We start from the raw sequence: 15,897 nt of genomic DNA, 5'->3' as shown, positions 1-15,897 counted from the left end.
CCACCTACAAAGCTTCAACAATTAGTGTCCTCAGTTCCCAAACGTTTATTGAATATTGTTAAAAGAAAAGGTGATGTAACACAGTGGTAAACATGACCCTGTCCCAGCTTTTTTGGAATGTGTTGCAGCCATAAAATTCTAAGTTAATGATTATTTGCTAAAAACAAAGTTCATCAGTTTGAACATTAAATATTTTGCCTTTGTAGTGTATTCAATTAAATATAGGTTGAACATGATTTGCAAATCATTGAATTCTGTTTTTATGTGTTTAACACAACGTCCCAACTTCATTGGAATTGGGGTTGTATGTAACAATCAAGAAACAATGGAAATTATGTTTAATATAGAACTTGGGCAGGAATTTGCACTCTGAAAAATATTTAAAATAAGTGTTTAATGAATCTATATAATGTATGAGTACTGAAATGAATGCTCTTTTCTACCATATTCTAATTTATTGAGACGTACCTGTACATAATGTGCGAGGAGTGTGGCTCTTGACCTGCTCAAAGTGTAAAGTGCCTTGAGATAACTTCTGTTGTGAATTGGCGCTATATAAATAAAATTGATTTGACAAAGAAATGGAAATTTTTTGTTTTTAAGTTCAAAACCATGCCAGGTAAAAGTTCACGGTTCTGTCTTTTTTCGGGGGCCTCGCACAAGCATTGTAATTTAGTGCCATCTCCTACGGCGCAGAATTGACCCTTTCATACATATAACATGTCAAGCACAAACCGCAGTAGGAACGAAAGACCGCATCGTGATCTACTATAAACTTGTGGCCCCTGACATCCAGGTGGGAAAGCCCCAAAAGAAGAAGCTGTTTCGAAAACAGTGTTAAGGAGAGTCAGGCTTGTGCTTCTGTTCAATGTCAGAAATTCCTATAAATCAACCAGAGTTTAATTTTGCTTTGGCACGAGAATCCTCTCTATGTGCAGTTATAAATAAGAACATTCCATTCAGAAACGAAAACATCGCCACGCCACAAACTAGCTGTAGTTATTTTTTTCTCTTCTATACATTTCAGAAGGTCCCCACTCTCCAATTTCCCGCACTCTTATCTCATGGCTTTGACAGAGTGATGTCTTCAGCCAAAATCACCTCGTCTGCCGCGCTACCCCGGGAGATGGAGTGCCAGCCATGTAGACGATTCAATCGGGGGGAAGTGAAAGAGCAGATTGCAGACAATATGCCGCGGCCCCATTACCCCCCGCGCCCGCCATCCGCCCGCTCCTCGCTTACTGCTCGCCACGCCGGGCTCAGGCCCCAACCTAATGGCCCATAATATCATTTTAGACCATGTCCTTGCTTTTTTATACTCACACTAAACATAAGTATGTCACAGAGGTGCAATAAAAACAGATATATTTCTTTATTACTCCTCAAGAAGCATATCAGTGAGCAAAATAATGCTCTCTCAGTTGTTGTACACAGAGCTCAGACCCCCTCGTGCTGTTCTCTCAATGCCTAATGGAAGTTTTATTATAATCAAATGAACACCATATCCTCACCATAGATAGCCTACTTAAAAAGTCATTTTCTTTCTGCTCTGTGATAGTTGTGAAGGTCCGTCAAAGTGCAACGTTTAATTCACGCTAAGGGTGAAACTTCTCCGCCACCCCATAATCTCACTCTATATTGTCTTGCAAAAATGCTGCGGGTTTATTATCGTCAAGGGAAATGTCACCGGGTCGGTCGTCTTTGTCACAAATGGCAGGGGAAATTGCCGCGCAGAATTCCACTTGAGCGAGGGCAAGTTATTATCCTCAACTGGAAATCATTCCCAGGCTGGACCCTATATATCATCTGCTCAGACCCGCACCATTTACACTAGTATGGAGATCTGAGGAGAGATGAGCATGTGTGTGTTTGTGTGTGTCTGTGCGTGTCGGGGGGGAGGGGATCCAATCTCTCACGCCGAGGAGCCGAGACAGGCGGGAAGATATGCTCCGGGCTCGGTCAAACCCGGGCGGTATCCGTGGATGAAATTACAGAATTACAGGGGGTATTAGAAAACCTGCTGAGATGGTTGATAATGCTGTTTACGGACGACCGTCACGGCAATTGCAACCGCGAAAAAAAAAGTCAAACTGTTTGGAAAATGACAATACGGTGAAAGAGCCAGTGTCAAAATCCCTCAGAAGTGTGACAATTTCTGGAAAAATATGCCTCCCAAGTCAGACAAAAAAGTGTGGCGCTAACAATAGAACCAGAAATGGGAAACGGGTGTTCATCAAAAATGAAGTAGAGGATTTATTCCTTAAAAAGTATATAAAATATTGTAAAACACTGGAGCACTATGCACAGTTTGACCATTAACACAGATCTTAAATATATCAAATGAAAAACTGAATTTAATTGAAATGTATTGAACATAAGTTAAATAAAAACTGTACCTCAATAAATGAAAATATGCAAATATATTGTACTTAAAAGTCAAATACAGCTGAAATGTACATAACTGTACTGTTAAAATACTATTCTATGACTACTATATTGTTCTATACTAAAGCAATACGAACAATCAAATATATGCACATTATTTTTACCATTAAATAAAAAGTGAAAAGAAAGTGGATCCTCTAGAAGTGTGTTCCGATGGGGGGGGGGGGGGGGGGGGGGGGGGGGGGGGGGGGTCAATTTGAGAGAGGCATTTATTTGTTCAAGTGGGCAATTTTAATTTATCGGAGAGATTGTTTACCTGGTTTGACAGGTACTGCTGTTTTGGTTCAAAGTGTTCCATCATTCTTTTATTTTTTAGAGGGATGTATTTTTTGTTGTTGTTGTTCAAGTGGACAATGAAAGAGACACCTTGATAGGTGCTGCCATTTTGTTTAGCAACAAAGTTTTAATGTTCTCAGAAGTTAATACGAACTTGTTTTTTGTAAGGAGGCATTTACATATGCTTCTTTAGTAGATAACACACCTGACAACTGATTGGTGCACGGCGTTGAATAATTAAAAGGAAGGATACTAATTAAACAAATATGTTTCCAGGCATGGGAGAATTTACCATATCACTGACCGGTCTGAAATCTTGTTTTCATTCCAGCGTTTTAGAATAATGCTGCCCCGTTTGGAGATGTACAATTAACGTAACTGCCTCGTTTGGTCTTCTTTAGACAACAAACTCATTTGCGGCCATGTCGTGCACTCTGTTTTGCTTTAATTGATCAACAACCAACACAATTCTCAAAGATCAATGCGCAGATGCCCAGCCCAGGCTTTGGCTTAAGTAATCACTCTCTTCTTGTTGAGTCCGGCTCGCTAGAAAAACCAGGACAAATCTCCTTTTCCTCCCAATTCCGCTAAAGAATATGATTATATTTGTGTCAATAGCATTGTAAATAATAGTCATTAGTGGCCTTGCTTCAGCATCATCTCGTTCGCTTCCGCCTGCTTGACAGCTCTGTCCTCATTACCTACAACTACCAATTATTAGCTCCACTTCTATATTTATATAGCTACCCAGAATGAGGGGCTTCTTTGACAGACTTGCTGAATCATTCTCCCATTGTTCTGCTTTTTTCTTTGACGTTTTGAAAAGTAAATAAATATAACTTCTTTTTCTTCCTCGTCTGCGAGGTTATTGATAACATCGTTCACCTTCTAAAACTGTTGACATATTGCATCAATATTCCTATTTTGACTCGAGTGCTATGCGTCACCTCCAAAAATAATTTCAAAATTTCACATGAAAGCAAAGTTTCTATATCAAGCACAACCGCAGACAAACGCGGCGACTCTCACAGATGTTTTCCATCAACGTTGGCTGCCAAAGCAGCGTCTGGCCATGGCTGGGAGGAGGATGAGGAGGAGGTGGGAGTGACGTCTGAAGGTTTGCTCTAGTGAATCTTGCAACAACCTGGCGGATCATCACGGCGGAGATTTACCAATCGCCTCAGATTTTTGCTGTGAAACTTGTTTTAGAGGGGCTCGTCACGCAACATGTCTGCCCTGAGAGTGGTTCTGACTGTCAGGATTAGGCTAACAATAATAATCCTGACTGACACTCAGGGGTACGATCATTGATAACTCCAACGGAAGTCTACAGCGATAAGCAAAACTGCTTTCTTACTCCATATATAAATGCAAGGTGTATCAGAAAGATTCCAGGACTGACGTCACAAAAGATTGATTTGTGATGTGATGAAATGCGATCAACATGACTGACTTTGGACTTCAACTGTCACTTCCTTCGGCCTTGGCGACATCGGATGCCACTGAAGTCTCTGGACTTTGTCTCTGGATCGCACTCCATGACACATCAGCTGTGATGAGAATACAAAAACATGTTGAAAAAAAGTCCAATGGCTGCAGAGAGCTGAGGTTGCAGTTACATACTCCTTGGCGATTACGTTGAAGGGGAAAACTGGTAGTTTGTAGTTTGGATTTTAAAAATATCTTTTTTGACACCAGTCCTGGACCTTTTCTGACATCCCTCGCACCTTGACTTACTGCTTTAATTTGTCTCAATTTACTCAAATATGAATTCAATATTCTCAATTGCAATTAAATTTCATTACTGCCCTCAAAAACCACTACAATTTTTTGTCACGTTTTAAATTTTAAAAAATAGCACTGAGTTGTGTATAAACCTAATAGCCGGATTGACAACTGTGCACCTCAGCTGTGTGCCTTTAAAATGGGCATGGCCTAGTGAGTGATGGTCTCCTCTGTGAACCTCTGGACGTGAGTTTTGGTCGACTGTAGCTGCTTGCCAGCGTCTGTTCTCCTTTGTATTTGTGTGTTTGACTGTTTGTACCATTAGTTGTGGAAGTACAGTGCATCTGCAATTATGAGCCTCTTTTTTTACCCCCACTTCACTCAAGCAATGGCTTATATGAAACTCGCTAATAAATACAATTTTGGTTTTGTACCATAAAACAAAAGAAATCTATCAAGTGACAGCTCGTAACAAGAAAAACTAGTAAGTTGGCGCACTGTAAGTCGATGGACTGTCATATAATCTATATACAGTGTTACCTTGGAATGCCTGTTGGTAAAAAATAGCATGCTCCAACGTGCTAACTTTTGGGAGAGTTTCAAACCATGCCTCACTAGACCTCATTTCAGCCAGCATCTAAGGCTCAACTCAGACTAACTTTTATTGCCTCATTTTTTTCTGAAAGGAAGAAGAATATCTACAGGGAGTTAACAAACTGTCCAAATAAGCTGTCTCTGGCAGCTTTTTGGGAACAAAATTACTTTTGAAGTGGGTCTTCCGTGCCCTGTAGCATGCATTTGATTCCATCTGTTTGACAAAAAGGACTGGTTAAGCCATGTTTAGCCCTGTTGCTGGTTTTGTTTTTGTAGATTTCTACGTCCTTTTTTTCCCCTTTTCTCCCCCCCCCCCCCCCCTCACCTCCAGTTGTTTTGATAGGACTCAACTGATATTGAGCCGCTTTTCATGAACAAAATTACTTTTGATTTGGATCTGTGACCGGTGACTTGCATTTGAGTCCGTGTGTGTTACGTTTGACAAGGAACACGGAGTGAAGATGTAGACTGCTTCGTTAGCATCTCATGGTAGCCACTTGCTGAGTGGCAAGCAGACATCTGATTGTCACTTGTGGTCAAAACTGTTTTATAGTCACTTTATATACTCTATGTTATACTTCTCGCACTAGCCGCCATATGTAGTGACTTGTGAACAAATGGTAGCGTTTAATGTGTCTGTTCTGTTTTTACAATAAATTATTGGATGATCTGATGTTATACTTGTGTGACAGTTCATCTTAAAAAGGAGGAGGCTTTTTAATTTCATTGGACTTGTTCAAGGAATGGTTAACTTCTTAAAACAGTGCCATCTAGACTTACAAATTTCGAGGTATGAGCTGGCATTTTGTTGATGTTTTGCTTTCCGTTATGAGCTAGCTTCAGTTACGCCGCCACTCAAGCAAAGTGAATAAATAACAAAAAAAAAAAAAAAAAAAAAAAAAGAAAATGGACCAACTGAGGTACTGTAATGCCCTCGCATGTGGACAAGCAAAGCCAGTCGCCTATGTACTTTCAGCCCTTTATTGAACCAAACAGTCAAACACACGAATACAAACTGACAACACTCGCAAGGCAATACTGTACCTTGTGATGTTGCTCACTAAGCCACGCCTCCTTAAAAGGTACACATCCAACACACTTTTACCATGTTCAGTAATTACACTTTATAAAACCAGTTCATTTATTAAATTCTCTTTTATTATGTTTTTGTACAAGCAAGGGCTAATTTTCTTTTTTAGAAACAATAATAGTGATGTTTTTGGGGGGGAACGGATTAATGGCATTTCAATTCAGTTCAATGAGGAAAATGTATTTGATTTCTGAGTAAATTGAGTTACAAGCTAGGTCACAGAACAAATTCAATTTGTAAGTTAAGGTGGCACTGTACTTGTATTCCATGAAAGTGTGTGAAAGTGATGTTAAATGTTTGATGATGACAGTTTGGAACCAACATAATGACTTGGTTGTTGTTGTTGATGAATAGCTTATTGACAAAGAAGAGGCTGCTTTGCACAACCAGCTCCAACAACAGCGTGCGGTTTGAAAAGAAAGGCTAATAAGATGCAGAAATGGATTCAAACCCCCAAAGTCAGAATTTATACAACAGTTGCGTGGGGGCAGATCTTGTTTGCAGGGGCCGGAGCCGAACAGCGTACGAGACCCCCGAGGCCGGATCTGTTCCAACTGTGCCCTGGCAAGAAGAACGCAAGCAGCCCTGACAGCTTGGATAGTCACAGGAGGCCATGGAAAAGTGGAGGGCAGCACTATGGCCCATGAGTCAGAAAAAAAGGAGTTGAATATTGTTGTGGTGGTGGTGGTACAAGGATGTGGCATTTTGATGTGTGGCTTCCTTTTATCATCTGAAAGGCACTTTCAAGCATGTCATCCACAGCTTGTTTATCACTACACTTGCTTTGGTAATGAGGATTTTTTTTAAAGCCTGACAATGCATTGTTTATTTATTACTGCAGCAAAACAAAAGAATGACATTGTCAGCAGGGAAGACAAAATTGCATGACAGTTTTTATTTACTTTGATGGAGTCAGATTAATTGTGTACTCTCTATTTGGGGTGAAAAGTTTAGTTTAATGAAAGTCACAATAAAATATCATATTAAATGCATTTGCATCTGTTGAAATATAACCCAGTATAAAAATATTGTATTAATTGAATTTTTCACATATCACGTATGAAACAAATATTTTTCTTCACCATCCTATGTCCAGTATGTCACAATTCTGTGACTTCATTGTTATTTGAGAAAAGAACTAAAATTGTTTTCAACGAGCATGTATATCCAAATACAAAAAACAACAAAACTCTCACGTTTATTTGAAATAGGTCTTCACTTCTTAAACAAAAAGCATCTCCAAAATGTGATTTTTTTTTAAAGCCACAAAATTTGAAGATACGCTTTTTGATTTTATTTATATTTGTTTTTTATATAAGCAATTTATTTTTTCAGTTATTCAAATAAAAGCATGAATTACAAATTTTGTTTTTTTTCTCTCCACTGTACTATTTTTTAAAAAGTCAAAATTTGAACATACATTCTTTTTTATTCTTCTTTTTCTTTTGTTTTTGAGTTAAGAAAAAAAAAAAAAATTCGGAGACACAAGCTTTTGCTGAAGAATTTTCTTTTCTTCAACAAAAAACATTAATTTACAAACATTCGTTGTTTTTTTGTTATTTATGTACTAATTAAAAAGTAAAAACATTTGGAGATACATTCTTTTATGATTTTTTTCTTTTGTTTTCCCAGTTTAAAAAAAAAATCATTGCGATACAAGCTTTTGTTGAAGACTCATTCAAGACTCATTTCATTCATTCAAAGAAAAGCATGAATTTACAAATTTGGTGAGGTTATTTTTCACTAACCATTTCTCATAAAGTAAAAATTTGGGGATAGGCTCAATGCTTTGGATGATTTTGTTTTGTTTTTAATTTTTTTTTTTTTTTAAATGAATTTGGCGATACAAGCTTCCGTTGAAGATTTGTTCTCTTTTTTTTTTTTCTTTTAAATCGCAAATTTGGAAATACTCATGTTGGACAAGGGCGGTATGTGATTGAGTTTGTTTATATGCCATCGCTGTCCATTCAGTAGTGTTATTTGCAATACTCAAGATATTTTGAAAGACACGCTGCTATAAAAAAAAAAAAAAAAAAAAAAATATTTAAGTGTCAGCACGGCTTTACGTTGAAAGCATCCAAAAGCAACATAAGTCAATAAGAAGGTCAGTGCCGCACAGGGGAAAATAAAAAATAATTTGATGACGATAAACAACTGGCGTCGTGTTCGTTCTTCTTCCGAGCGCCTCTTTGCATCAGGGTTACGCTCAGGAAACCTCACGGGAGTGATGATTGACACCTCGTAGTCCTCGCAGACAGCACAAACACTGTCGTTACCGTGGCATTTACAGCATCTTCTGGGATGGGAGACGAGTTGCGGGAACAACAAAGGAATCATGATGATAATCAATTCTAAAAATAAAGAGTGACAATGTCTTATGTTTTTGCATTTGGGGCCACTGGGGTTGCTTTAATAGCTTGAGTGAAATAATGGCAGAGTCAAAATGCAGGGGTGGGCAACCAACGGCCCGTGAGCTGCAACAGAAAAAGAAAATCTCACTGTCATTAAAAAAAATAGGAACAGCACAATGGCCATTAGATTGAAGCAAAAAGTGTAACAAAATTTTTTTAATTCTTTGCATTTGACTTAATTATGTCATTACTGTATCCAAGTACGGCATTTCAGAGTGCTATTTTCTTCATTAAAATACACATCTCCATCTCCACAGACAAGCATGAAGGTGGAAACATTATATTTTGCTGTTTTTCTGCAAAGGGCGACTTCATCTACAGTAAATGAGGGTCCAATGAATGGATTCACGCACTGTCAAATCTTGAATGAAAACCTCCTTTCCTCAGCAAGAACACTGAAGAAGGGTCATTGACAGGTATTCCAGCATGACAATGACCCCAAACATACTGCCAGGCAACAAAGAAATGACTCAAGAAGAAGCATACATATTAAGATGATGGAGTATCTTTGAGTCACCGCCAGCCGTGTTTCTGAGCTCCAAGTAGGATTATTTCTGATTTCCCACTACCGGCCTCAAGTTATTAATCAAAGACGCTCGCCATTTAATCTTGCGGATGAGCAATATAACTCGTGGAATTACAGGTCGCCATTTAATTTCTTACCTTTATATTCCACTCAACAACGGTGGTTGTAGTCTCGTTTGAGTGAAATACGGACAGGAGATCGCTTTAACAGCCATTCGTATAAAATGATTATGGCAGCGGTTAATTGCCGGGGATCTTCCTTTAATGAGCACCAGCGCAGATCCAAATGACTAGCGCTCCTTAATGAACAAGCACACAACATGCTGGGCGGCAAGTTAAACTTTTGACACAATTTCTCTAAAGTTGTGATGCTCGACTTGTAATTGGACTATTGACCCTCCCCACATATAAACACCAAAGCACTGACTGTTTACTTTTCGAACATGTTTTACCAAATGGTTTCAGGGTGTATTTTTTCAAGACTGAAGTCGTATATTTTGGAGGGAAAAAATGTACCAGGTATAGAGAGAAAGCCAGCAGCTGTGTGGCTCAGACAGATGAATGACGTGTGGGCGGATTTTGAAATTCACTTGTTCAGAAATGGCATTTTTTCCCTAAAATATGCAATTGAATTATTGATGACAATTTTAATCGCGGCGGCACGGTGGACGACTGGTTAGCACATCTGCCTCACAGTTCTGAGGACCGGGGTTCAAATCACGGCCCAGCCTGTGTTTGCATGTTCTCCCCGTACCTGCGTGGGTTTTCTCTGGGTACTCCGGTTTCCTCCCACATCCCAAAAACATGCGTGGTAGGTTGATCGAAGACTCTACATTGCCCTTGGTGTGAATGTGAGTGTGAATGGTTGTTTGTTTATGTGCCCTGCAATTGGCTGGCGACCAGTTCAGGATGTACCCCGCCTGATAAACGGAATGGAAGATGAATGAATGAATGAATTTTAATCTCGAAAATATAATACATTATATCTGGAAAATAAATGACTCTCGAAACTGTAATTTTATTCTCCTAAAATTACATCTGATACAGCTCACTAAAATCACATCTGATATAGCTTAATTCTAAAAAATGTTTTTAAAATCATTTTGAAAATAGCTTCATGTTTCTAAAAGAACAAATTAACCTGAAAAAAATTGACTCGAAATTATACTTTTTACATAAAATGATGTATTTATTGTAAAAATAGAATGTTTATTATTTTGAAAATGTAAGACTTTATTCCCATAAAATTATGAGTTCAATCTCAAAAATTTATTACTTTTTAATCGCAAAAATGTACAACTTTAGTTTGAAAATAGTTTTATTATTGTAGAATTAAGACTTTGCTCTAAAGAGTATGTGCCTTTTTATCTCAGAAATATACAACTATTAATGTGAAATTACAATTGATTTAAAAATTATACAAAAAAATGACTAATCTCGAAAATATGACTTTTTAACTAAAAAAAAAAAATTTAAATCTAAAAAATATACAATTTTTCTCGGAAAATTATGACTAATCTCTAAAATATGACATTTTATCTAAAAAAAATTACATTTTATCTCAAAATATATCTGACGCAACTTTATTCTTGTAAGACTATAACTTTACCCTCGAAAATATATTAATTTTAAATTTAAAAAAATAATAATAATAATTTTTAATTTTAAAAAATATGACCCTTTATTCTTGTAAAATCATGACTCATCCACAAAATACATCACTTTTTTTCTAAGAAATGGACAAATTTATTTATTACATTACCTATTACTTATTTATTTAAGTATCTGACTTTTTCTCTTGAAAATATTCATTCATTCATTCAATCATCTTTCGCTCCGCTGATCCTCACTAGAGTTGCGGGCATGCTGGAGCCTATCCCAGCTCTCTCTGGGCGCCAGCCAATCGCAGGGCACATATAAATAAACAACCATTCACACTCACATTCATACCTACGGGCAATTTAGAGTCTTCAATTAACCTACCCTGCGTGGTTTTGGGATGTGGGAGGAAACCAGAGTACCCGGAGAAAACCCACACAGGCACTGGGAGAACATGCAAACTCCACACAGGCGGAGCCGGGATTTGAACCCCAGTCCTCAGAACTGTGAGGCAGATGTGCTACCCAGTCGTCCACTGTTCTGCCCTTGAAAATATTACTTCATTTAAATCTTTTTACCTCGAAAATATACAACTTTACTCTTACCATTACAATGTTAATCTAAAAAAATATCTGCCTAAAATAAACAACATATTGACTGAGTCTGTCTTTTTATCTCCAAAATATACAACATTATTCTTGTAAGATTACAACTTTAATCTCGAAAATATGACTTAATTCGTACATTTGTGCCTTTAATCTCATTACGGTGTTGCCCTGCTACTCATTGGTCAAGTTCCATTTCTGAGCAGAATAAAAGAAAACAAAACTCTCTTTTATTGCCACTGTGTGGGCCACGATGACGCAATCTGCAAATGTCACACTCCCTTTTCCAGTGTTCAGGCCTCATCTTCCTAGAGGTCATCAGAAAATTGCTACCTACCTCAACTGTCTACAGGAAGCCGAACAATAGGAGCCACAACTGCTTTAATAAGTAGCACAAGAGAGTGAGTGTACGGGCCTGTATGTGTGTGTGGAGGCTCCACTAATTAGAGGCACCCAAACCCACTCACACACACACACACACACACACACACACACACACACCCCAAAAATACAAACAAAACACATTTCCAGTTCTTATTTCACTTATTCCAACAGTCCCAGTCATGGTCCAGCTACATCACACTTTCTCTGTCTTTGTGTGTGTGTGTGTGTGTGTGTGTGTGTGTGCGTGTGTGCGTGCGTGCATGTGGCTGCCTGATGGATGGGAGGCCATGGTAATTGCCTAAATCCCACTGTGAGCTAGCAAGGAGGGAATGGGCCAAGTTAAATTAGGTGAAATGGGCGATGTGCAGAGCGTGGCCCTCCACCTGTGGCCTGGAAGGCTCATTTATGCCCTATACGCATACAAATGCACATACGGATGGGCAACGGAACCATAATGCAATGTTTTTTTTGTTTTGTTTTTTTTGTTGTTGTTTTTTTTAAACAGAACCCAGCAAAGGTGGAATATTTTCACAACTGTCTCTTTGCTTTTACAGGATGCCACAATCAATGATATCAGCACTTCAATTTTACACACCACCACCAACCCATTAAATGAGACATACAGTGGTACACCTTGACTTACGGGTGCCCCAACTTAAGAGTTTTTCGAGTTACTTGTCACTTGGTCAATTTTTTCTTTGCATTGCGAACAAGGTTTACGTATGTATGAGTGAGGTTTAACCGTGAGTTCGAAGAAAGTGAATGCTGAGAAGAAATGGATGGTGTCTATTCTGCCCTCCCTGAGTGAACAGTTCTTCAAAAATGATCCCCAGTGTGTTTGCTTCACGCAGTTTGTCACCCCCAGATGAAGTTTACTGTAAAACTAAGCATGAAACAAAGAGAAATAAACAATGCGTATAAACAACCACATAAATGTGTCTTACTAGCTTAATGCTAACCCAAAGGGAAAACGCTATTGACGGGCAAACAAAACTAGCATTGATATCACGGCAGTTACCATAAAACAATACTCACAGGCATAAAGCATAGTCTTTATCCTCTCTTAAAAACGACTAATATTACTACATCTTAGTTCAGACGGTCTGCTTCATGTTTCAATATCAAATCTACATGTATCATATTTATGTAATATACTAACGGTCGTTTACAATATCAACTGTTTTAAAGCATGTAAAAACTTTCATTCTTGAGATTCTATTTATTTATGTTATGACACGATGTTTTTTTTTTTATCCACTACAAAAATTGTGGTGTTTTTTTTTTTGGGCAGGCTGAAACAGAATGAATTCAATTTGTAAGTCAAGGTACCACCGTTCCCAGGTATCTTTATACAACGTCTGTGACATGAGTCAGTCGAAAGGGTCGAGAATTATGCATCGTGCAAATGAGCCACTGCTCACCCCGCCCCCATCTACTGCAGGGTGGGCCAACGTAAGTACGGCTTTGCATTACTATGAAGACTACAAATGTCACTCTGGTACTTTCTGTGATTTATGTTGACATGCCGGTAAGTTCATACAGTTTCTTTCTGGCTGTGAAGGCTATGCTTGTGACTGCCACATGTAATGTTTACAATAGTGTTGTTTATCTGCCAGGTATTGTAGCATGGTAAGCCTAGTGGTTAGCGCATCTGCCTCACAGTTCTGAGGTTTAAGGTTAAAATCTCTGCTCTGGCTCCCTCCTAGATATAAAAAATATGCAAATTAGGTTCACTGAAGACGCCAAATAGTCCATAGGTGTGAATGTTAATGGGTGTTTGTCGATACAGCATGTGCCAAGCAATTGACTTGCAACTAGTCCAACATGTACCACACTTCACTCAAAGTTAACTGGGATAACTTTGAGTGATGACACTGTTTCCGTGCTCTGTGATTTTCACCCAGGTATCTGACAAGTCATGGGTGATATGACGGCAGGATTAATAAAATGAGATGTCAAGTCAAGCCAAAATCTGAACAACTGTTTAAAGACACATTTTCTGTCATATGCAGCTACAAAAACAATTTTACTTGGTTGTGTAATTTCACACTTGATGGGTGGGGCGTGCAAGTACTCCAGAGACCCAAATATGTTTATACAAACAATGAGAAAGTCATCTTAATTAACTATTAGCCATTAGTTGCAGCCCTAATTTTCAGTAAAGAACACTGTTGTGTAAACGTCCCTGTAATGCAGTGATTCCCGGCCACTGTGCCGCAGTACATTAGTGTACCGTGAGGGATCATCAGGTTTGCCAACTACAAATAATACAGTATATCTTTGTTAATCTATCTATGCCATATATATCTATCTATGCATGGTGACAGGCAGAACAATGAAATGTTGAGGTACATCATTAAGTAGTGCATCCACTTGTCGTTGTTCATACAAGAGAATAATTCATGGCGGATACACTGAGTTAATAAATGCATGAGTACATTGAGACGAGATTATCATTATTTCAGTATACTGTACATTGTTCTCACCCTATTCACTTAGCAGGGCCTCGCTACATCGTAGATATTTGTGGAATGCACTCTATGTCCTTGTCTATCACGGAAATCCCTACTATAGCCTATCGAGGGAATCAGCTAACCACTGTGGTTACGTCATCTACCCAAACTCTATTTCAACTGTCTAAGAGCTATTAGTGATGCTGACCAGACAGTGTGCATAAATTAATCTGCAGGCAAACTTACCTTTGGAGCTCACAGGCTTCAACAACAAAGCTATCCATTTTTAACCAAATAGAGCTACTAAAATGTATCCAACCTAAGTATTTTTACTCGTTCTTGTCTAAAAGGCATACAGACTTTCAATCTTGAGGTGACATAATGCCGCAAGGCTCCCACAGTGTCAAGAAGAGTTGTAGTCATACGACACTTTTCAGACTTTTAAATGTCCAAGTGAGATTTGCTTTAAGTTATTTTCAACACTTTAAATTGGTTAATGATTTGTAAAAAAATGTTTTTTAAAAACAAACCACGTGAGGACTTGACCACTAGTATCAATTTATTAAAAAAAGAAACATAAAACTATAAAAATAAAAAATGTATATGGTCTCTCTATATTGTGGATTTTCAGCTTGGGTAGGTCTGGAATTCTATGTACTTTTTATGCCATTTTTGGTCGTCGGTGTGCAATGAGATTTTTCCAATGTAGAACATGTGCCTTGGTTTATGAAACATGGCTGTAATGCCTGTTTGCCTTTTCTAGCTCAGGCCACACTCCTACACAAAGTTTTGTGGAGTGATACTGCTTACAACCATACATGCATATATGTGAATGCTGGAAGGAATTGGAAGAAGAAAGGAGACGAAGAATCTCATGTTGTGATACAAAACACAGATGCAAATGAAGGACAATATGAGGACTCTGGGAGAATAAACTGCGACAAAACATGGGCTGGGTAAGAGAAAATAAATGCACTGTGGGTGCTACTCACTAAGGGAGAGGCCGACGTCAGGGCAACCCTCACTTGACACTTCAATCTCCGGCAGCCGGAGCTTCGGGCAAACTCGGTCCAATTAGCTGGACGCTGCCGCTGACCCCCGGCTTCATTAAGAGTTTCTGCAAGGGGGAAGGAGGAGAGGATGAGGAGACACAATATACACACACACACACACACAAAGGAGGAGGTGAAGCTCAAGGTTACAGATAAACCCAATCAACTTTGAGAGAACATGTTCGCACTGGTACTCCCGGTGGGACCCAATGCTGATGGCGGTGAGGGCTTTGGTGCGATTGAGTGCAGAGGTCGCTGTACTCCCCACACCCCCAACACACAAATACCTCCCAACAGGTGTGACCAGCAACCATGCAATTACCAGGCAGAGAATGTTTTTTTTTTTTTTGTGACAGACACGTCGTCCCATCAGAGGGGAAGATCAAAAGCGTGGGAGTAGAGGTGATAGGGGACTGCTCAGAAGTGCCTGGAGGTCTACAGATATAACTACAGCAGCAGAGGGAACGTTACACTTGGCTCTCCACGTAAAAAAATAAAAATAAAAAAAAACAGGGAAGTAACACTAATCAAAAAACAACATATAGGATTTATGATGTTTCTTTTTAAGACATGCTGCAGTGTGAATACAAATATTTGTGGTCTGAGAAGTAACTGTGTACGTCCACAACAGTGAACTTTACTGTATGTCTCTGTCCACATAAACAAGGCTATTTTAAAAACATATATTTTTCCTGTGTATTTTGGTCTTTCATCCACGCACAAACATTTATACACTAT

General features: G+C 38.6%; 1 protein-coding gene across 3 annotated transcripts in view; it reads right to left on the bottom strand.

Moving 5' to 3' along the window:
• Nucleotides 1-15,897, bottom strand: part of plxnb2b (plexin b2b) — a 218,619-nt gene that overhangs the window by 144,733 nt on the left and 57,989 nt on the right. For 2 of the 3 annotated variants that reach the window (XM_061773676.1, XM_061773677.1), the window contains one exon: nucleotides 15,100-15,224. The gene's annotated coding sequence lies outside the window, so the exon portion shown is untranslated. Of the gene's footprint in view, nucleotides 1-4,174; nucleotides 4,272-15,099; nucleotides 15,225-15,897 lie in introns of all 3 variants that reach the window. The other variant, XM_061773678.1, reaches the window with a different exon arrangement.

The sequence above is a fragment of the Phyllopteryx taeniolatus genome, chromosome 5 (genome assembly GCF_024500385.1).
Source record: "Phyllopteryx taeniolatus isolate TA_2022b chromosome 5, UOR_Ptae_1.2, whole genome shotgun sequence".
NCBI lineage: Eukaryota > Metazoa > Chordata > Actinopteri > Syngnathiformes > Syngnathidae > Phyllopteryx > Phyllopteryx taeniolatus.
This window is presented reverse-complemented; position numbering and strand designations above follow the sequence as displayed.